This window comes from Populus alba, chromosome 19, assembly GCF_005239225.2.
Source record: "Populus alba chromosome 19, ASM523922v2, whole genome shotgun sequence".
In the NCBI taxonomy this organism is placed as follows: Eukaryota; Viridiplantae; Streptophyta; class Magnoliopsida; order Malpighiales; family Salicaceae; genus Populus; species Populus alba.
In genome coordinates, this window is record NC_133302.1 from 1,288,919 (window position 1) to 1,312,683 (window position 23,765).

The 23,765-nt window shown below is 35.5% G+C and overlaps 2 pseudogenes; both read left to right on the forward strand.

Moving 5' to 3' along the window:
• The first annotated feature begins 912 nt into the window (after positions 1-912).
• On the forward strand, positions 913-4,125 carry LOC118059350 (putative disease resistance protein At4g10780; annotated as a pseudogene).
• Positions 4,126-10,614: 6,489 nt separating this feature from the next.
• LOC118059357 (putative disease resistance protein At4g10780) lies at positions 10,615-14,403 on the forward strand (annotated as a pseudogene).
• The last annotated feature ends 9,362 nt before the right edge of the window (positions 14,404-23,765 follow it).

A 23,765-nucleotide genomic window follows, 5' to 3' on the forward strand; every position in this document is an offset into this window, starting at 1 on the left:
GTAAAAGGTAAAGAGAGGGATCTCTTTCGCCTCATCCCGTCAGTAAACATTACTTTCTTCTGGCCCGAAGTCCCTTAGTTGAGTGCCGCTTTGAAATCTGAAGGAAGGCAGTGGTAGATACTTCCTGTACTGAGTGCGTGCCTTTTGATGGAAGAAGTAAAAAAATTAAAATCAAAAGTGAAGAAAAGTGTGAATTTGGATAGGAGGAACAGAGGAGCATTGGAGCAGCAGGAGCTAACAATTTTGGGATGTGAATATATGAGGAAAATCAGAGAAAATAGAGATGCAGAGAGTAAAAGAGTGCGGCTGATTGTCTTTAGAGAATACTATTTAGATTTAGGGTTAAAAAAAAACTTATTTATACTTCTTCCTCAAAATTGCATAATGGACAAACAAAGCCCCTTTGTATGGTAGTTTCCAGGAGACAGTGGGAGTAATAATTGCATATTGGACAAAGAAAGCGCAAGGGACTTGCCCTATTGTTTTATTTCTTTAGAGTAAACGGGTAACTATCTATTCCTCCTTCATGTTAATCAATTAATTGCCTGTGCTTTCCTTTTATGAGATCAGCTGTTACTGACAGACTAAAAATTAAAGTTTGCAGTTCTGATTAAATTAAAACAACAAAACATATGTGTATCCATGCTAGCAGCTGACCCGAGCAGTACTGTTATTTCTGGCCAAGTGATTTTCTTCGAAGTTTCGATATTCATTAATTGTTCTGACTTTTTATCATCAAACAGTAAACTCAAGGATTTGAAGCAGTGTAATGTGAACACGTTGAATAGTTAATGTGGATAAATAAAGCAGAAAGTGACATAAAGCAGAAAGGCCCCTTTACTTGTTTTAGGCTGGACCACAGGTTTTCTAGCTTTTGCAATGTGTACCACAGGTTAAACTTTCTAGATCTGGAAAAAGCTATGAAAAATTACCAAAGCACCCTCTTTTCTTTTCATTTCCATTTCACATTCATTTCTCTTTCAATTCATCCTAAATTACCAAAGCTTGATTTCTCTCGCTATACCATTGACTTCCTAATTTCCCTCACCAAATTTCTTAAACCTGTCTCATGGTCTGTGCTTCCTTTTCTGATTGAATCGAATCGTCTCTTCTGGAGTTCGACATCTTTTCTGCTTGCAAGGTAAATCCTGATTTATTTTCTTGTTTTTCTACCACTAATTTTGTTTCTACACCCATTTGTTTTGGCTCTTCCAAAACGAAGTGGAACTTAATTATATGTGTTTCTTAATCAATCTTAGAACTCAAACTAATATTATAGCTTTGTTCTTAATGTTCATTTCGCTATCAAGTTCAACTTCTTATCTTAAAAATAATGATAATTTATTCCAAATTTTTATTTTAGATTGCTTGGTAGTCTCTTTTTCTGACAATTATTTCAATTATCCAATGCTTACTATAAATATTTCTCTGCTTAAAGTACATCTCTAACAGGAAAATATATAGTTAAGGCCTCCTGTTTATTTTTTTATATTAAATTAATAAACAAGCTGTAGAATTTATATTTGTTCCTAATGATCGATTTTAATTGCATATGCTTTGTTTACAGCTTCGATCAGTTTAGTTTTTCACATATTATGGCAACGATTTTTGCTAACAACTTGTTTTATTTCTCTAGGGAAAATAATTAAATGATTGTTTCTGCTTTTCAAAGCTGAAATTGTTTGTTTTGTTCTCACAGCTTGTTTTGCTACCAACTTCAATTATCATCTCTGTCACACAGCGGCAAGGGCATTCTTTTGAAGACACAATATCATATTAATTATCAGACCAGAAGGTGTGTGTGTGTGTGTGTGTATATGCGGTCTTTTCCTTTGCTTAGTTCTGTTTTTGGAGATTTATCTCCTTGTCTTCCATGGAATGTAATCCTTATTTCAGTATTGTCTCCAAATAAATGAATTTGTTATTTTCCCCTCTGCAGGCCACAGAAGAAAAGGAGAAAATGGTTCTGCCAAAGGGTTCATTTTGGGAGCATGTTGAGGAGATGCCTGATGATAGTAGGCGGTGTAAGTTTTGTGGTCATTTATTCTCCAAGCTAACTCCGATTACCAGGTTCAAGTTTCATTGGTCAGGAGTTCCAAGGCGTGGAACTACAATTTGTGACAAAGTGCCAGAACTGGTTCGAGAAGCAGCGTTCGCTGCTGTTGATGGCCCTCCAGAAAAAGAACCATAGATTCACAGAAACGTCAAGCAATGATGGGGCACAACAAGAAGAAGCTCTTTTCCGTCAAGGAGCTCGAAGAAAGGATAGATAGCTTACATGTTGAAGTCGACAATGTGGCAGGAGATGCAGGAACGACACAAGCAGCAGATAGAATGGGTCAAGCACTCGAAGAAGTTTGGAAAGAGTTCGGTAGAATGGTTAATGGAGGATGCTATAGAGAATGGGACTGGAGGACTAGTGCAGCCGGGTGCAGGAGCTAGCTCTTCTGGAGGGCTTACAGGCAACACAAATGAGACTCCAGGAGATACATTACCTGCTAGCTTACATGTTGAAGTCGACAATGTTGGCACCACAAGGGCAACATCTGGAGAGAGTATCTTGGCAGCCTGTTGTAAGAGGTAGTTCTCATGAGAGGCCACTTGTTAATCACGAATGAGCCTCAAGAAGATTCTTCCCAACCAACTGATCCACTGTGTCTTACCCCATGGAAAATATCATGATCAACTCCGTACTCCACTAGTGAACATGGTTGGAGACCCTGGGCAGCCTGCTGTGAGAGATAGCACTCGTGAAGTTCTTCAACGTAATGGCGATGAGAGCGGACGAGATGTGTTTCTAACTGAAGAACTTTCAGGTGGAGAGTTTGAAAATAATAAGAATGCTATCTGGTCGTGGATAATGAATGATGAAGCCTCATCAAGTATTGGCATTTACGGGATGGGGGGTGTGGGCAAAACAACATTGCTCACACATATCTACAATCAGCTTCTACAAGAACCTGACACTTTTCCTCATGTTCACTGGATCACAGTATCGCAGGATTTTAGTGTTTATAAATTGCGGAATCTTATTGCAAAGGACATTCATTTAGATCTTTCAAATGAAGACAACGAGAGGAAAAGGGCTGCCAAAATGTCAAAAGCATTAATTGAGAAACAACGGTGGGTTCTCATTTTAGATGATTTGTGGAACCGTTTTGATTTTGATAAGGTGGGAATTCCTATCCAAGTGAAGGGATGCAAACTAATTCTTACAACTCGATCATTTGAAGTTTGCCAGCAGATGGTCTGCAAGAAGATAATCAAAGTGGAGCCTCTTTCAATGGAAAGAAGCTTGGGCTCTGTTCATAAAGATACTTGGATGTATTCCTCCAGAAGTGGAAGAAATTGCAAAATCTATGGCAAGTGAATGTGCTGGTTTGCCTCTAGGAATTAAAACGATGGCCGGAACTATGAGGGGAGTGGATGACATATGTGAGTGGAGGAATGCTTTAGAGGAACTGAAACAATCAAGGGTTTGGGAGGACATGGATGAGGAGGTATTCCAAATATTAAGATTTAGTTATATGCACTTAAAGGAGTCAGCACTGCAACAATGTTTCTTGTACTGTGCAGTATTCCCTGAAGAACTTTCATGATCCGTAGAGAGGATTTGATAGCTTATTTGATTGACGAGGGAGTGATAAAGGGTTGAATAGTAGGGAGGCAGAGTTTTAACAAAGGCCACTCGATGCTTAATAAACTTGAAAGAGTCTGCCTATTGGAAAGTGCTAAGAAAGGGTATGTCAAGATGCATGACTTGATTAGGGATATGGCCATTCAAATACCTGGAAGATAACTCTCTAGACATGGTTAAAAGCAGGTGCACAATTAAGAGAATTGCCGGGTGCAGAGGAGTGGACAGAGAATCTTACGAGAGTTTCACTGATGTATAACCAAATTGAAAAAATTCCTTCCGGTCATTCACCAAGGTGTCCCAGTCTTTCAAACTCTATTGTTGCGCAGAAATCCACTGGTGCATATTGCAGATTCATTTTTTGAGCAGTTGCATGGGCCTCAAGGTTCTTGATCTGTCTCGTACATATATCACAAAACTGCCTGACTCTGTCTCTGAATTGGTGAGTCTCATTGTATTATTGCTCAAAGAATGTAGGGAGTTGAGGCATGTACCTAGTCATTGAAAAAGCTCAAGGCATTGAAGAGGTTAGATCTCACTCGCACTGAACTTGAAAAAGATGCCTCAAGGCATGGAATGTCTATGCAACCTAATAATATCTTGGAATGAATGGATGTTGTGAGAAAGAGTTTCCCAGTGGGTTGTTACCTAAGCTATCTGACCTGCAAATCTTGAAATTAGAGACGTTTCCTTATGTTAGAATGTTACGATATGCTCCGATAACAGTTAAAGGAAAGGAAGTAGGATGCTTGAGAAAGTTGGAAACTTTGGAATGCCGTTTTGAAGGTTACTCTGACTACGTGGAGTATCTCAAATCTCGAGATGAGACCCAATCACTAAGCACAATACCACATCTGGGTAGGGCATTCAATGGATTATCGAGATTATCATGGTAGAAGTAAAAACAATTGTTTTCAGTAACTTGAGTGTAAATAGAGATGGAGATTTTCAGATCATGTTCCCAAGGACATTCAACGACTGGTCATTTGTGATTGTGATAATGCAACAAGTTTATGCGATGTTTCCTCTCTAATAAAGTATGCAACTGAACTGGAGGATATCGATATTAGGTGTTGCAATATCATGGAGAGCTTGGTTTCATCTTCTTGGTTTACTCTACTCCATCTTACAATGGTATATTTCTAGTCTTAAGAAGTTTCATTGTTATGGTTGTAAGAGTATGAAGAAGTTGTTCCCTCTTGTCTTGCTGCCAAGCCTCGTAAAATTAGAAGAAATTGAAGTTTGTAATTGTGAGAAAATGGAGGAGATAATAGTTTGGGACAAAGATCGAATGAAGAAGGGGTTATAGGTGAAGAAAGCAGCAGCAACAACGAATTCAAAAAACTTAAAAATTCTGAAATTGTATTGTTTACCAGAACTAAAAAGCATTTGCAGGGCAAAACTGAGATGTGATTCTCTTGAAGAAATTCACGTAATGAATTGTGAGAAGCTGAAGAGGATACCAATTTATCTTCCGTTTCTTGAAAATGGTGGGCTATTTCCTCCCCCTTCTCTTAGAGAAATATATGCAGTACCTGAAGAATGGTGGGAGTCAGTCTTGGAATGGGACCATCCTAAAGCTAAGGAAGTTCTTCGCCCCTTTGTAGAGTTCTGCTAATGTCGAATTTAAGTTTAGGTGCTTCCGCCCTTTGTTGAGATTGATTGGTAGGAGACGACATTGCCCAAACTATACATATATTTTCCTCCTTTTAAGCTATGCTTTTTAATGTATTTTAAGCTTATTTGAGTTTATTACACTACCATAATCTTTATATTTACCGACGAAAATCCGTCGGTATTTGCACTGTCATTCCGTTGGTAATTAATTTACCAATGAAATCACCAACTCGGTGAATCTTTCATCGGTAATTTTTTGTCTGTCGGTAAGTCCGTTGGTAATTAAAAAAAAATTAGTACCAATGGAAAAAACATATTTCCCTTAGCAAAATACCGTATGTAATTCCCGTTGGTAATTATTTAAAAAATCTATTTTACAAAACTATAAATAATTAAATTAATATAAATCAACACTCTATAATACTCAAAATGCTTGGAAAAAGAAGAAGAAAATCAACTCAAACAAATTTGCAACAAATAAATAACACGAAAAAATAAATTCAACTAAAAAAATTCATATGAAAAAAATTTAAAAATCCTATAAAATCCTGCAACTACATTCATACAATTATTAAGAATAAAAAACAATTAAAATATAATGAAAAAAACACGAAAAAAAAAGAAAGAAAAGAAAAAAACAAAAATCTTACCTTAATGTAGTTGCAAGTGAAGCTAAGAAGAGAAAAATAATCGTAAAATATACTAATTAAAAAAACTGAGAAGAAAAAAAGAAGAAAGGAGAAGAAGACATACCTGAGCATGGAGGAGAGGAGAAGGAGTTGAGGAGAGAAGAGAAGAAAAAGAAATGGATATTGATGTTTTTAACATATGGGGAAGAAGAAGAAGAAGAAGAAGAGAAAGGAAACGAGTCTGTTGTGAAATTAAGGATTCTAGGCTTTTTTATTAGGGCATTTTACCGACGGTTTTACAGGCGGATAATTAAATATTAATATTTTTAATCATTCCGTCGGTGATTCCGTTTATAATTTTTAATTTAATCAAAAAATTTCAGATGCAGCCAAATATCACCGACGACTTTTCAATCCATCGGTGATTATGTTTGTAATATTTAATTTAAAATTTAAAATTAGTCTTATTTTTTTTAGAAAACCGCCAAATGAAACCGACGACTTGTCAATCCGTCGGTGATTTTTGTCTGTAAAGAACAGGTATTAACAGAGCCCTCTGTAAAATATCGACGGATTTTTTTCGTCGGTGATTCCCTTTGTAATTGATATTATAAACAGTGTTCACAATTTGCCAATGATTTTTACCGACTTTTCAATCCGTAGGTAATTCCGTTGGTAAAATTGGCACATCTTTTTTTTTTTCTTTTTTTAATTATTTTTTTCCCACTGTAATTCCCTCGGTATATACGAGGGAATATTTCCGTCTATAAATCCGTTAGAAATTTACCGATGAAAATATTCCCTCGGTATTTTCCATTTATATTTAATAATTTTCTAGTAGTGTTGGAAGTTATTTTTTATGAGTTTGGTATGCTAATAAACTTTGTGAATTAATTGCTAAAGATAAGAAATCCTGCATTTTATGTTTCGGACCTAGCTACTTATAACAGGTGTTTCACCAAGTTAGGCTTAATCTAAGTTAAAGTACACATGTCAAGCTTTCCAAAAAGGTATTACGGAAAAAAAATTCAATCTCATTTGGATCCCTAATTAGACCTGCAAACTCGGGTCAAGAAATCTTACCTCGTAGCAAGATTCTCTGCTTTCACACTAGATATTGAAATGAGAATAGCTTGAGCATCATATATCAAAATAAGGCTATTCAAAAAGCCCAGATTTATCTACACATACATAAATACAACTTTCATGAAGGACTCTAAGTCAGATTAAATCTTTTTGAAGGCCAAACTCCATATGCAATCTAAAAGACAAGATGGGTTTCCTGATCTGATTAGGAAACTAATGGTGTTGAGCATCCTACTACGACTGAAAGTTTAACATAAAAACATGGGCCTAGGACGCCAAGAGAGGTTTCAAATCAAGCCTCCAACATGCCATGAATGAAAGAAATACATCTGGGATGGTTGGATATTGCAAGAAACCAAGTCAGAAAAAAAAAGTCTAAGTTGCAGCAGAATTGAAATTGTAACAAAGTTGTGACAACAGCAAAGTCAGTTTTCTACACAAATTTTGAGAGACTTATCCAACTTTAAGAACCAAATAAAGAATGAACGAATTAAGTATCATGAATACTTATAATTAGAGAATAATCCTGGAGAAATTTGGCAGCCAAAAAAGGAGGATAAATAGAGCAGAAACACAGCTGAAACAGGGTTCAAAAAACATTCTTTCTTCTCTACTTTTTGTCAAATTTCCAACAGCTATGAACTAAATTCCTAAATTCGGTTCAAGAGGGATAGACACCATCTTCATTAGCAAGTTATGAGAAGTAAAGTTATCATTATAATTCTTTCAGATTCAAGTATTTATTTTTCCTTGTTCAGAATTATATTATTGATTGTTATTCAAAGCTTATTGAATTGTTTTGAGATGACATGTATGCTTTCTAGTTTCTTTCAATCTGTAATTGTTGTTAGGGATGAGAGTAAGAAGCAAAAGAATTAATTTGATTGTTGTAACTCTCATCTTGATTTATTAGGGAAGAATAAACTAAGTTAAATTATCAAGCTTTTGAACGTTGCTTAGAATAAATGCACAAATTTTATTCCTAAAGACTACTGTTGAATTAATGAAAATTGCTTTCAATATTATATTCGTTTGATGGTAAGAAATTGATTAGAGAGCTTTTCCTAATTAATGTACTAGTAACCTCATCGGTTTTCCCTTAACTTTAAAGGATATCAAATTTATTTGCTTGACATGAAAGAAATATTTATTTTACTTCGATGATCAACAAATTTTATAGGAATAGATGTGTGGATCCTTGAACTAATTTAACAACATATCAATTTATTATTTTCAAATTATTGTTTTCTTAAACTTTCATTCAAATCCCTGTTCTTTCTTATTTCAATATATTATAGGAAGATTAAAAGAAAATTTCCTTGGGTTCAACCTGGTTTTCATGATCATACTACAAAATTTATTTTTGTTTGTGATACTTAAATCAAAATTATATTTTGGTGGGTCCCAACTACCGACCATCTACTTTTTAAAACATTTTTTGCTTGCTTGCTTTTTTTTTTTTTTAATGGCCATTTCACCTTGTAGAATGATGGAAAAGGATCCATGTAGTTCGGGAAAGAGGCTCCGTTGTTGATGTGTATGATCATTTCACCAGACAAAAAAGCCCTTGCATTTACAACCCTTGATCATTTATATTATCGTAATCATATGATGGCTCTTCGAGAATGAAAACAAATGAAAACAGTTCTCATTTTACCATTTTGAATATATTATAGCATCCTTATTTGGGTTTATCTGGGATTCTGTCAGGCCTATGTTTTGCGAGAGAGGAAGTCTTTCGGAGTTGGTTGATTCCAAAATTGGGGTCAGAGTATTCTTCAGAGGAGGCAATGGTACTGATGCTAAATTGTCGCTCTCTTACGTACCAACGCATCCCACTCTGAGGCCTACAATGTCTCAAGTTGTGAGCATGCTCGACAGCCGTACTCCTGTTCAGGACTTCTTTCTGATCCTGGGTTTTTCCGCGATCAACACAAAATACAAGGCTATAAGAAACCATTTCTGGCAGAATCTAAGCCAAACTTATAGCATGTCTATAAAAAGATCATACTGTTCTGATTCTACAAACTCATGGAGAACCGAGTTAGTTCAGTAAAATCTAATTAGTAAATGTTGTATCATATATATTATCTTGAAATAATTTGCCGAGGTGTGAAAAGTCCAATAATTTGCAGAAGAAGATGCTACAACCATGCAATCTGCAACGGTAATGTCTTGCAACAAAGATGAAATCACACAGCATGAAGGGATGCATGCATATCTCAGGAATTAACAATGGTGGAGGGATAACTTTAATTGCCACTGATTTCTTGAAAAAAACGCACCGTGCTAAGCTGCTGTTAGCCGTTGCTTACGCGCACCGTTTCAAAAAATGAATGAGAACTGCTGTGGGATTCCCTCTCTTCTCTCCGTCTTTCTCTCGCTCCCGCTCTCTCCTTCTCTGTCTTCTCAATCTTTCTGATTCCACTGAGTTCAACACAGATTGGAGGATTCTTAATCGGGTTGTTACCTATAGATCGTACGTGATCTTATACAAATGTGATGTATATATATGCAGGAATAATATTGGTCTTTAAATGGTTTTATTTCTAAATAAATCAAAGAATTTAAGTTAATCTCTTGGCAGCAGGATGGATGAAAAAATAAATCATCTGTATCAATGCTCTCCTGACCACTTGGAACACCTTGCTTAAGACATCAGGAGATCAAGATATTTTAATATGAAAATTCAACACAAAGCTGATGATCCCAGTTCTTTGCCAAAAGCAAATGGTGACAGGAAAGTCATTAGCGAGCCGAATTGCTCCTCGGCATCATCACTACTGTCATGATAATTGCAATATGTTCGATCTAACAGTAGACTCAATGGTTGAAACAGTATAATGTACGTAAACATGTTGAATAGTTAGTGTGAATAAATTAAGCAGGTGTTTCATGAAATTAAAAATAATTTGCATGGTGGTTTCGAGGATATAATTGCAATATTGGACAAACAAAGTCCCTTTGCATGGTGGTTTCAAGAGACAGTGGAAGTAAAATTGATCTTCATTAATTGTTCTGGCTTTTTAATTAAAAAAAGTACCATAACACTGTTGTTTTAGCATCTAACAACAGTAGACTCAAGGATTTGAAGCAGTGTAATGTGAACACGTTGAATAGTTAGCGTGAATAAATAAAGCAGAAAGTGGCATGAAGTTTGCATGGTGGTTTCCATGGAGTAATCATTGCATACAGGACAAAGAAAGCACCTCTGTTTTATTTCTTTAGAGTAAAAAAACATAAAGATGCTTGCTAATTGCAATGACTTTAATAGCTAGTCTTCCACTAAGAGATCTCTCTCAGTATACCATTGATTTCCTAATTTCTTATTTGATAAAGTTGCTTCCATTAAGAGAGAAATATCTCAGTATACCCTCGATTTCCTAATTTCCCTACCAAATTTCTTATTGATATTTTAATAGTTAGTGTGAATAAATAAAGCAGAAAGTGGCACAAAGTTTGCATAGAGAACAAAGAAGCACAAGCAGAAAGTGACATAAAGTTGAAGCTTCCTGCCCATTTCTATTGCAATGACTTTAATAGCTGGCCTTCCAGTAAGAGATATCTCTCTCAGTATACCATTGACTTCCAAATTTCCCTCGCCAAATTTCCTAAACCTTTCTTATGATCTGTTACTTCCTTTTCTGATTGAATCGAATCATCTCGTTTTGAGTTCTTGATCTGTATCTTTCTTGCTTGAAAGGTAAATCCTACTTTCTTTTCTTGTTTTTCTACCACTAATTTTGTTTCAAATAAGATTTTCCCATTTGGTTGTAGAATTAATAAGTAGGATTGTAGATTGATCAGGTAGAACTTAATTATATGTGTTGCTTAATCTATCTTAGAACTCAAAACTCATATTATAGCTTTGTTCTTACATGTTCATATTGCCATCAACTTCAACTACTTGTCCTTAAAAACAGCTGTCTCAAGGTTTCTTTTGTCTGTTGAGTGCCTCTTGTCAGCTTGATAGGTGACTAGTTTGACTACTCTTTCTCATATTCTTGTGCTTACATTTTCAGATCAGCTTTCCCAGAGTTTCAACATTGGGGTGCGTCCACACGTTTCCTCACTCAGCAATTAGCTTCAGATTCTTTTGTTAAAATTCTTTTGAACCCAGGTAAAGTATTTATATGTCACGACCCGAATCTTTTGAGAAGTAACTATTGTTTGAATCTTTTTAAGTAAAACACAAGTTGTACAAATTTATTGAGAAACTTTGGATTTTGTATCATCAATAGTTTCCAAATATAAATAAATTGATCTTTCTTAGTTTTTTATAAATAAATTGCCTTATGGAGTTCATACCAAATTCTTTTTTTTTCTTTTTATATTCTTTGCTGTTTTTAACTTATCATATTAATTATCAGACCAGAAGGAGTTCATACCAAATTCTCCATGGAATGTAATCCTTATTTCAGTATTGTCTCCAAATAAATGAATTTGTTATTTTCCCCTCTGCAGGCCACAGAAGAAAAGGAGAAAATGGTTCTGCCAAAGGGTTCATTTTGGGAGCATGTTGAGGAGATGCCTGATGATAGTAGGCGGTGTAAGTTTTGTGGGCATGTATTCTCCAAGCTAATTCCGATTACCAGGTTCAAGTTTCATTGGTCAGGAATTCCAAGGCGTGGAACTACAATTTGTGACAAAGTGCCAGAACTGGTTCGAGAAGCAGCGTTCGCTGCTGTTGATGACCCTCCAGAAAAGAACCATAGAATCACAGAAACGTCAAGCAATGATGGGGCACAACAAGAAGAAGCTCTTTCCGTCAAGGAGCTCGAAGAAAGGATAGATAGCTTACATGTTGAAGTCGACAATGTGGCAGGAGATGCAGGAACGACACAAGCAGCGGATAGAATGGGTCACCCACTTGGAAGAAGTGTGGAAGAGTTCAGTAGATGGTTAATGGAGGATGATATAGAGAATGGGACTGGAGGAGTAGCGCAGCCGGGTGCAGGAGCTAGCTCTTCTGGAGGGCTTACAGGCAACACAAATGAGACTCCAGGAGATCCATTACCTACTAGCTTACATGTTGAAATCGACAATGTGGCACCACAAGGGCAACATCTGGAGAGAGTAACTGGGCAGCCTGTTGTAAGAGGTAGTTCTCATGAGAGGCCGCTTGTTAATCACGACGAGCCTCAAGAAGATCAACTCTGTCCTCCACTAGTGAACATGGGTTGGAAATTTTCCGCTTGATAGGGTTTTCTAGTTTTCCTAGAGACCTGATCCCTGGTGAACAAGTGGAGCAAGAGTGTGAAAGAAATGCTCAGGAGAACTTACCTTTGTCTGTTGAAGATTATAGGATTGAGGGCACGTTCATGGAATCGAGCCAGCTTCCTGTGAGAGGTGGCTCTCCTGAGAGGCTTACAGTTAATGAAGATGAGCCTAGAGGAGATTTGTCCAACCAACAGATCCACTGTGTTTTGGCCTTGAAAGGCATTATGATCAACCATCTTCTTCCTCAGTCAACAATGATGTCATGATGATTGATGTGGAGAATATGATTAGAGAACATTTGCAGCCTGTTGTGAGAGATAGCTCTCGTGAAGGTCTCCAACCTATTGGCGATGATCCTCAAGAAGATTCTGAAGACGTTCAAGAAGCAGCTTTTCTAGCTATGCATAGTGCCAACAAAAGACATAAAAGCATAGCAAGTTCCAGCAATGTTAATGATAATGCCATTTCCACCACTCCACAAGAACAATACAATGAAGTCGACAATTTGGCACCAGGTACAATGGGTCAATCCGTGATCAATAATGTAATGGAGGATGATATAGAGAATGGGACTGGAGGAGTAGTGCAGCCTGGTGCAGGAGCTACCTCTTCTGGAGGGCTTACATGCAACACAAATGAGACTCTAGAAATACCAACGACAAAGCTGGTGGGTCAAGCATTCGAAGACCATAAGAAGACTATCTGGTCTTGGTTGATGCACGATGAAGTTTCAACTATTGGCATCTATGGGATGGCGGAGTGGGAAAGACGACATTGGTGAAACATATATATGACCAGCTTCAAAAAAGACGAGACAGTTTCTGCCATGTTTACTGGATTACTGTTTCACAAGACACTAACATTAATAAATTGCAAAACAGTATCGCCAGACGGATTGGTTTAGATCTTTCTAATGAAGATGAGGAGCTGTATAGAGCTGCTGAATTGTCAAATGAATTAACGAAGAAACAGAAATGGGTTTTGATTTTAGACGATTTGTGGAAGGCTATTGAGCTACGCAAGGTGGGAGTCCCTATCCAAGCTGTTAAGGGATGCAAGCTGATCGTTACAACACGATTAGAAAATGTTTGTCAACAGATGGGTACCCAACACAAAATCAAAGTAAGTCCTATATTGGAGAAAAGAAGCTTGGACTTTGTTTATTGAGAGACTTGGACACGACATGGCACTGTCTCCAGAAGTGGAACAAATTGCAAAATCTATCACAAACGAGTGTGATGGTTTGCCTCTGGGAATTATAACCATGGCTGCAACCATGAGGGGAGTGGTTTGACGTACGTGAGTGGAGGAATGCATTGGAGGAATTGAGAGAATCAAAAGTTAGAAAAGATGATATGGAGCCTGAGGTATTCTACATATTGAGATTTAGTTATAACCATCTAAGTGATTCAGCACTGCAACAATGTTTCTTGTACTGTGCATTATTCCCGGAGGACTTCATGATCCGTAGAGAGGATTTGATAGCTTATTTGATTGACGAGGGAGTGATAAAAGGGCTGAAGAGTAGGGAGGCAGAATTTAACAAAGGCCACTCGATGCTGAATAAACTCCAAAGAGTCTGCCTATTGGAAAGTACTGGGGATTGGACTGGTGCTGGTAGATATGTCAAGATGCATGACTTGATTAGGGATATGGCCATCCAAATACTACAAGCGAACTCTCAAGGCATGGTCAAAGCAGGTGCACAGTTAAGAGAATTGCCGGGAGCAGAGGAGTGGACAGAGAATCTTACAAGAGTTTCACTGATGCATAACCAAATTAAAGAAATTCCTTCCAGCCATTCACCATGTTGTCCCGGTCTTTCAACTCTATTGTTATGTGGAAATTCAGAGTTGCAATTTATAGCAGATTTATTTTTTGAGCAGTTGCGTGGGCTCAAGGTTCTTGATCTGTCTCGTACAAATATCACAAAACTGCCTGATCTTGTCTCTGAATTGGTGAGTCTCACTGCATTACTGCTCACTGATTGTAAGATGTTAAGGCATGTACCATCATTAAAAAAGCTGAGGGCTCTGAGGAGGTTAGATCTCTCTGGTACTGCACTTGAAATGATGCCTCAAGGCATGGAATGCCTATGCAACCTGAGGTATCTTATAATGAATGGATGTGGTGAAAAGGAGTTTCCTAGAGTGTTGTTGCCTGAACTCTCTCACCTGCAAGTCTTTGTATTGGAGGAGTGGATTCCTCCTGCTACCAAAGGATAACATAAAAGGACAATATGCTCCGATAACAGTTAAGGGGAAGGAAGTGGGATGCTTGAGGAAGTTGGAAAGTTTTGGAATGCCATTTTGAAGGTTACTATGAGTATGTGGAGTATCTCAAATCTCGGGATGAGACCCAATCACTAAGCAGATACCAAATTGTTGTAGGACTACTGGATCCCAATCATTCATTTAGAGTAAGTAAAACAATTTTTTTTGGGTAACTTGAGTGTAAACAAAGATGGAGATTTTCAGGTCATATTTCCGAAGGACACTCAACAACTGACCATTTATAAATGTGACGATGCAAACAAGTTTATGCGATGATTTCTCATATGCAACGCAACTAGAGATTATATGGATTAGCTATTGCAATAGCATGGAGAGCTTGGTCTCATCTTCTTGGGTATTCCCTACTCCACTATCATTGCCATCTTATAATGGTATATTTTCTAGTCTTGGAATGCTTTATTGCTATGGATGTGCAAGTATGAAGAAGTTGTTCCCTCTTGTTTTACTATCAAACCTAGTAAACCTGAAAGAGATTAAAGTTTTTAATTGTGAGAAAATAGAGGAGATAATAGGTGGAACAAGATCTGATGAAGAAGGGATTATGGATGAAGAAAGCAGTAGCAGCGAATTCAAACTCCCAAAGTTAAGAATTTTGGTATTGAAAGGATTACCAGAACTGAAAAGCATTTGTAATGCAAAACTGATTTGCGATTCTCTCCGAATTATTCACGTGGAAAATTGTGAGAAGCTGAAGAGGATGCCGATATGTCTTCCGCTACTTGAAAATGGCCAGCCATCTCCTCCCCCTTCTCTTAGAGATATCTATGCATATCCAGAAGAATGGTGGGAGTCGGGAGTAAAGTGGGAGCATCCTGACGCTAAGGATGTACTTCGACCCTTTGTAAAGTTTCATAAGTTAGCGTAAGTACTCTGCTCTTAATATAATATAATATCGAATTAAGTTTTGGTGTTTACTGGTTTTATACTCTGCCCTTTATAGAATTTGCTTGTGAGGAGACGACATTGCCCCTTAATACCAATAATGAATTACGGGTAAGCTTATGCTTAATTTCCTCCTTTTCTCTCTCTCAATATCAATCTCCCCACCACCCCCCTTCTCTCTCTCAATCTCTTTATATTAATTAGATTTGACCCATAGGTAAGGAAGCCGGATGAAGACAAGTGAAGCATTTAGAGAGCAACAACACATTTTAGCCAATTCAACTACAAGAAGGTTTTCTCTTATTAGACCTTTACATTTACACTCCTCATTTTGCTGTTATCATCCCAACCTTAAAAACTTCCTTCTCTTATTTATTGATTCCTCTGTTTATTTTATTTTTTGTTGGTAGGAAATTGTTTTAACTTGTCTACTATCTTCATATGGAATTGGATGACCTGTCTTCTTAAAGATGGGATTCTTGAAGAGAATTTGATTGGCTTCAAAGTTTATGGCTTTTAATTACTTGATGATGATCTTTAAATATTGGAGAACCATCTAACTTGATTATAAAATTTAAGATCAAATCCTCACACAAATCATGCTTGAGGTTTGGATTTGCATCTAATTACTCATCATTCTTTGGCCGAAATAATTATGATATCCTATATTGAATCAAATTCTTAATGTTTTTCACTAGCCTTAATTAATAACTATGATATCCTATATCATTCACTGTCTTCAAGATTTTGAAAAGGTTTTTTTTTGGGTTACTCCTCCAATTGGGTCTCCAAGAAACAGAGTATCTCATTTTCCTCTGTTCTAGTTTTTCTTGGATAACAAAGGGTTTGAGAGCAGCGTCACATGTGACTGGTCTTTCAACAACAATTCCTCTTTCCACCTTGAAAGCATGTACTGCAACTCTTACTTCTGCAAAAATTAATGATTTGTGGGTGATTAGCTGAAGTAATGTGTTGCTTAATCTATAGTTCTTGAAAGGATATGTTGGGTTATGTATGCTAATTTTTCTGTAGAAATATCTTGCAGAGCTTTGAAGTCTTGGAATCTACCCGGAATCATTCCACTGGAGTCTCGAAATTCCTACAACATTTGTCAAACTGGCAAAAATAGATTTCCTTTAAGTTGATGTGGTAAATATTTTTATTTATTTCATATATTTCTTTGAAGCAAGCTTCTGAGTAACCTGATCTCTGTCTTACACATACATCAGCAATGGAACCTACTCTTGCTCTTGTGGCTGTTGAACAAACAATGACTACTTCGTGCTGCAGCTTCGGTATGACATCGCCATTTTTTTACATAACCCTTTAATTTATGCTCTCACTCTTTACTTCTCTGTATGTTGTTCCTTTATCCTGTTTTCAGTTTTTAATTGAGCAAATGTTCTACTCAATTCAAAGAACTGTCATCTGAGGTCGAGCTCTGGGATTTCCATGCATCTAGCATAACACAACTTGCTTCTGAATGTGTTTGGCATAAGGAAATTGTGCCAGACAGTAAGATGAAAACTGTAAATCGTCTTCTTGTTAATAATTTTAACAGGAGGTCGGATAACATTTCCATGCATAAGTTTTATTTGTTTTTTCATACTTGATGGGTTATACATCTTGTTTGAAGGATATGTCCAAACCAATAGAGGCCAATAGAGTTTAGCTAATTATCAGGATTTGTAGGATTTAACTAATTATTCATATCATAATAACCGAAGATTTAGAATGGGATAATCTGTTTTTAAAATTGAAAGGGATGTTTTGTTCAAAACTTGTTCAGACTTCCATATATTATTATATACAAATTGATATGAGACACCATTAAGATGAATTAAAGGTTTTGTATGAACTGGAATGGATGAATCAAACTACACAAACTCAGAAATGAACTGTTATAACCAGAATTGCGAGGATGCTGACTTCCTTAATATGAACCACACACCTTAAAACTGGACTCGACAACAAACTGGATTGTGAGGGTGATGATCCTCACTGCACCAAGTATTGACCTGCTTGCCTGTCAAATATGATCTTTTCTTTCAGACAATCCAGTGCATAGTAGTACATGCTTTAAAAGTCTCATCCCTTGGATTATTATTTTATCATCCAGGTCAATATTTGAGATTTTCTGTCAAGAAATCATAGTACTTCAAAATTCCCAAGTGAATTTAGAATGGAGGCACAAACATGACCCTTTAGACTTCTTAGTATGGCTTATTATCTGCTCATATTTTGGGTGGTAGTCTCCATTATTTGCATTACTTCTCTAAACTCACTGTGTTTGGTTCTCACAAACCAAATGGATATTTCTAGTTACCTGTTCCCACAAGTGCCAGGTTACAACATCAATATGCGTCATGTACATGCTTCTTGTCCTTTGTCTTTTATTATTTATGATTTCACTTATTTCATTGATTATTGTATGTTTTTGGCTACTAGTAAAAAGAGCTAAAATATTTCTTTGACCAAGCACTTCTTTTTTGTTATTTGGATCTACTTGCATTATGATGGCTTTTCTCTTTCAGAATGCATTGCGGCAACAGAGATTTGTATGCGAAGTTACAATACAGCACAACCTTTGCAATGAGCCCTGGTAGATTCTAGATCGTTTTGATAACTATGATATTCTGCAATTTTTCAGATCTGAACTTAGATCTCATAGAGATTTTATTACATATACACCCAACAAATTCAGTTATCTATGCCGTGCTTTAAGTAATCATTTCTTCTTATTGTTTCGAAGTTGATAGACTTTTAGGGGATTATTCTATTTTCTGTATGGGATTTTTCTGGTTTTTGAAAACTAATAGCTACCAAGTTTGAAAAGGCTTTTTAAGTTTTTTTTCTTAGCAACACTTCACAGATATCCTCTATTTCTACATCTGTAGTGACATAACGCAAGTCTAAACAATCACTGCTTTAATTTTCCAATAATCTCAAAGTACGAAACTATAAAAAAATGAGGAATGACCAATTAAGATTTAAAGATTTCATCTTATGTTATCTCCTTGTTGCAGGTGCAAGTGCAGAAGCCAAACAGATCTGCAAGTTACAGTGTTCTAGATAGATGGAAGCGATGCCAGAGCCCTCGCTTACAAGGAAGGAGATAGTTTTATCCATGCTAGCTGCTGACACGAGTACTGAAGTATGTTATCTCTGGCCGAGTGATTTTCTTTGGAGTTTCTATCTTCATTAATTCATTAGACTCAAGGATTTAAAGCAGTGTAATGTGAACACGATGACAATTCGTCTATTCGATGTTTATATCCACGTAACCAAACTTTTTCTCATGATTCTTGAGAAATGACGCCGGAATTGTATGTCCACACTTGCTTGCTAATCATTACTTGCGATGAATCTGTGTATATTGGGAAAGTTGGTTCTGAAAGAATTTAACATTGAAGACGAGGCTGGTGATGCTTGCATAGCCCTTGTAAAGACATTCATTGCAACAGTAACACATCATTCTTTAAAGATCCGCTTGTATTGGGCTGGAAAAGGGACAACTGGGATTTATGGTCAGATTCAACGTTCATCTTGACTTTAATTGTCATCATTCTACTCGAACGTTGAAAGCTCGAACTTGAAAAATTCCGATGCTGTAACTGTATAAACCATTCTCCATAAAAGAGAACTTTGTTTCTGGTAGTTTCTTCCAATGAGGTCCACTTTGGTGAAGTAGCATATTTAATGCTAGCATCTATGACTCTTCTATTTGCTCATAGACTACCAAATTAATTAATCAATTCTCTTAACTTACTATATTTTTCTTTGAAGATTTGAAATATTGTCTATGAATTCGCCAACTCTTCAACACTTTCATGCCAACTAGAATTACTCTGTTCAATATTCTCTCTCTTAAAGATACTGAAAACAGAACAGAACTTTTTCCATGACATTTAAGTATGAAAAACAGGGAAAAACGCAATGTTCAGTCGCTATCTGGTGTATGGGTTGGTGGTGGCAGGGCTGCGTGTTGGTTTCTTCAAGGATAATCCATGCTGTCATTAGCGAGAAAATGCATTTTGCCTTCGCAAAAAAATGTGCAGCACACGTGTTCTTCAATTATGGATAAGAAATGATCCCTTTTTTTTGTTTTTTTTTTTTTCTGAGAAGAAATAATGGTCCATCTTAAAGGCCTTCAGATTTCAACACATGAAGGGATGCATACATATCTCAGGAATTAACATTAATGGTGGAGGGATAACTTTTAATTGCCACTGACTTCTTGACAAAACGCACCGTACTAAGCTGTTGTTAAGCCGTTACTTATGCGCACCGTTTCAATAAATTGTAATTCTCATCACTGAGAAGGCTGTCAAGTCAGCACCGTCTTCTGCTCTGCCTATATATAGTGGCAGTTGTAACAGAATGGGCATGCAAAAAATGAATGAGAACTGCTGTGGGTTCCCTCTCTTCTCCCCGTCTTTCTCTCGCTCCCTCTCTCTCCATCTCTGTCTTCAACACAGATTGGAGGATTCTTAATCGGGTTGTTACCTCTAGATCGTGATCTTATACAAATGTGATGTATGAAGGAATAATATTGGTTTTTAAATGGTATTATTTCTTAAATAAATCAAAGAATTTAAGTTAATCTCTTTTCCTTCTTGTTTGTAAAAAATCTACTTGACTGCTTTATCCTTACCAAAACCAATATTTGAATACAAAAGATACATGTTCAAAAAAATACTTGAAAAGAACATACAATGTGTTTAATACATTTAACCAAGGGTGTATTCCATAACCCTATATATTTTTGAACTAAACTAATCATTTTTTCTTAAAATTCAAAAATTAAATGGTTTTCTTGAAATTTAATTCATAAAAAAACAAATAATAAAACTTGATAATAGTTAAAAAAAATAAACCTCAATTATTCATCAAACCAAAAGGCTAATATTATAGCGAGGGACCAATCTAGAATTTTAGCAGATTTTTAGGGGTCAAATTAAAGAACCAAACTGAAAATATCATAAATTCATAACTATACTCGAAGTTTGCCCATAATTCATCATCAATTCTTTCAAGAATCTCTAATTATGCTGGAATTTTTATCAAATATTTAGGGGTCAAATTGTAATTTTCTCAAATTAGAGGACCAAACTAAAAATATCATAAATTTATAATTATACTAGAATCTTGCCCATAATTCATCCTCAATACTGTCCAGAATCTCTAACTATGATCCAGGGATCATTTTATAATTTTCCAAAGTTCGAGGACTAAATTGTAATTTTCATAAATTAAAGGACCAAACTGAAATTTCATCATCTTCAACCTTAAACCCAGATTTTTCCATAGCTTATCTACTAATTCACCAAAATCTCTAACTCAAATTCATCACTTAAATAAACCATAACTCAAAAATCATTATTTTTATATAAAATCTTTCAAAATCAACTAAATCAATTACCCATAATATTCAAATCAATCCATCAATCAACCCAAAACAAAATCTTCAAAACCCTAATCTTCAACAAAAAAGTAAATCAAAGCTAAAAAAACACATTTATACACATCAAAACATAAATCTTATATTTTAAACTTAATTTGCTAACTCTCTTCATCTTCCTTTATCTTTCTCTCTTTCCTCTTCTTTTTCTTTTTTTCCCTTTTCTTCTCTCCTACTAGTTCTTCCTCACAAATTTCAGATCCCTCTTTCTTTTTCTTTTTCTATATATACTTAGTAAAATTTTATTCAATTACCAAAAAACCCCTTATTCATTTATATCTACTTTTAAACCTTCAAAAGCTTTGTTGTCATTTTCCTATTCTTTTTTTATTTTCAAAACATTACACACTGGAACTTTGAATATTGGGAAATCATGCATTTCTTCCATTCCAAGCAAGCTAATGACTAAAGGAAAGCATCTTTCTGCAATTTCTATTTCGATTGAACACCATAATCTCTTGGTAGCAGGATTGATGAAAAAATAAATCATCTGTATCCATGCTCTCCCCATGACTACTTGGAACACCTTGCTATTTAATTAAGACATCAGGAGATCATCTGTAATAATTGCATATTGGACAAAGAGAGCACAAGGGATTTGCCCTATTACACAAGAAATAATTATCTAGTCCTCCTTCATGTTAATCAATTAATTGCCTGTGCTCTCCTTCACGAGATCAGCTGTTACTGACAGACTAAATATCAGTTAGCAGTACTGATTAAATAAAACAACAAAAAGGAAAAGGGTGAAAGACAGCTTGCTTACCTTTAAGAGATGGTTCCTTTTTTGTGCTGATATTCCCCAAGTAACATATGTTTATCCATGCTAGCAGCTAGGGGTCTGCATTTTCAGTTCTGATTTTGGGTAAAATCAATAAAAAAAACTGAAATTATTTTTTAAATTTTTTTCGAACCGAACTGAAAATCAGTTAGAATCGAACATGTTAGGTTTGGTTTTTTTCTTTCTTTCTTCCAAACCAGTTTAAACTTAATTGTCTTATTTTTATTTTCACAACTTTATGTTTATTTTATGAGAAATCTTAGCTTTTCAACAAGCTAAACCAGCTAGGATAATATTTAAAAATCCAACTGAATGTTCAATTGTTATCCTGTTGTCCTCACAAAATTTTTTGTCCTCACATAACAATCTAAGGTTACATGAGAAATAAAAAGAAAAAAAAGATTTAGGCAAAAGTAAAAGTAAAGAGAAGGATCTCTTTCATCTCATCCCGTCAGTAAACATTACTTTCTTCTGGCCCGAAGTCCCTTAGTTGAGTGCCGCTTTGAATCTGAAGGAAGGCAGTGGTAGATACTTCCTGTACCGAGTGCGTGCCTTTGATGGAAGAATTAAAAATATTAAAATCAAAAGTGAAAAAAAGTATGAATTTGATAGGAGAACAGAGGAGCATGGAGCAGCAGGAGCTAACAATTCCTAACAACTTTGGGATGTGAATATAGAGGAAAATCAGAGAAAATAGAGATGCAGAGAGTAAAAGAACGCGGCTGATTGTCTTTAGAGAATACTATTTTAGATTTAGGGTTAAAAAAAAACTTATTTATACTTGTTTTTTTAAGTGTTAAGTAATGGTCTAGTTGAACGATTTGGTTGAATCAATTTTAAACTTTAAAAACCTAAACTGAATTGAACTGGAAATTTTTAATGATTTTTTAATTACTTAATTCGTTTTTATTTTTAAATTTCAGTGTTTTTTATTATTATTTTTAATCAGTTATTCCATTTTTTCCTCATCCCTACTAGCAGCTGACCCGAGTAGCACTGTTATTTCTGGCCAAGTGATTTTCTTTGGAGTTTCGATCTTCATTAATTGTTCTCATGAATCTGGGTTTTTTTTTTTTTTATTATTATTAAAAAGTACATAACACTGTTGTTTTAGCATCTAACAATAGACTCAAAGGATTTGAAGCAGTGTAATGTGAACACGTTGAATAGTTAGTGCGAATAAATAAAGCAAGAGATTCATGAAAGCAAGGTTGTTAAAATCGCGTTTTGACTCGTAAAATCATTCGATTTTACGAGTCAAAACATGTTTTGCGTACTGAATCATTTGAAAAAATAAAAAATAAATGAAATCGGGTTGAAATTGGGTAAAATCGTTAAAATCGGGTGAAATTGTGAAAAATCACGATTTCAAGGCCGATTTCATGATTTTAACAAAATGCATGCACTGAAGTAAAATTCTCCCCCCCAATGCTCCAGCTGTCCGGCGCCTATTGGTTGTCTCATCCACAATTGACGACGACGACGCCTTCACCTCGATCGAGCTCCCTTTATTTTCACCATTCAGCTCCAACTCAAGCGCATCAAAATCATGGTCCACGTCACCAGCTCCATCATCATAAGTACGCAACAAACCATCATACGTTAACCCTTTCTCCCCTTCAATAAACTCTCCCCTTTCTCCCCTTCAATAAACTCCCCTTCAATTTATTTATTATTTTATTTTTTGGCTGATTATTAATTAAATAAATGGAGTGGATTAATGAGGGCGGTAAGGTTATTAAAACTATTTAATAAGAATTACTTAAAAAAATTAATTGAAAATATAATGAAATAATATTTTTTTTATTTTTAATATTATTACATTAAAATATTTTAAAAAACCAAAAACTTTAATTTAAAACAAAATAAAAATTTAAAAAATTTAATTTTTTAAAAAATATTTTTAAAAACATGAAACAAACACTTTGACTAATATTGTGAAATTTGATTGGTTCAGCATTCTGATTAGAATTTAACTGACTCAGAATCTCAATTGATTTAAATTAAAAAATAATAGAAAAAAATATAATTAATTGAGTTAAACTGTAATTTTTAATCTATTAATTTTTTTTATAAATCGTATTAACCGAATATTATTTCAATTTCGCTCGAGTTTTATGGTAGAAACTGGTGAAGAGTGTGTATCACACCTGACAGT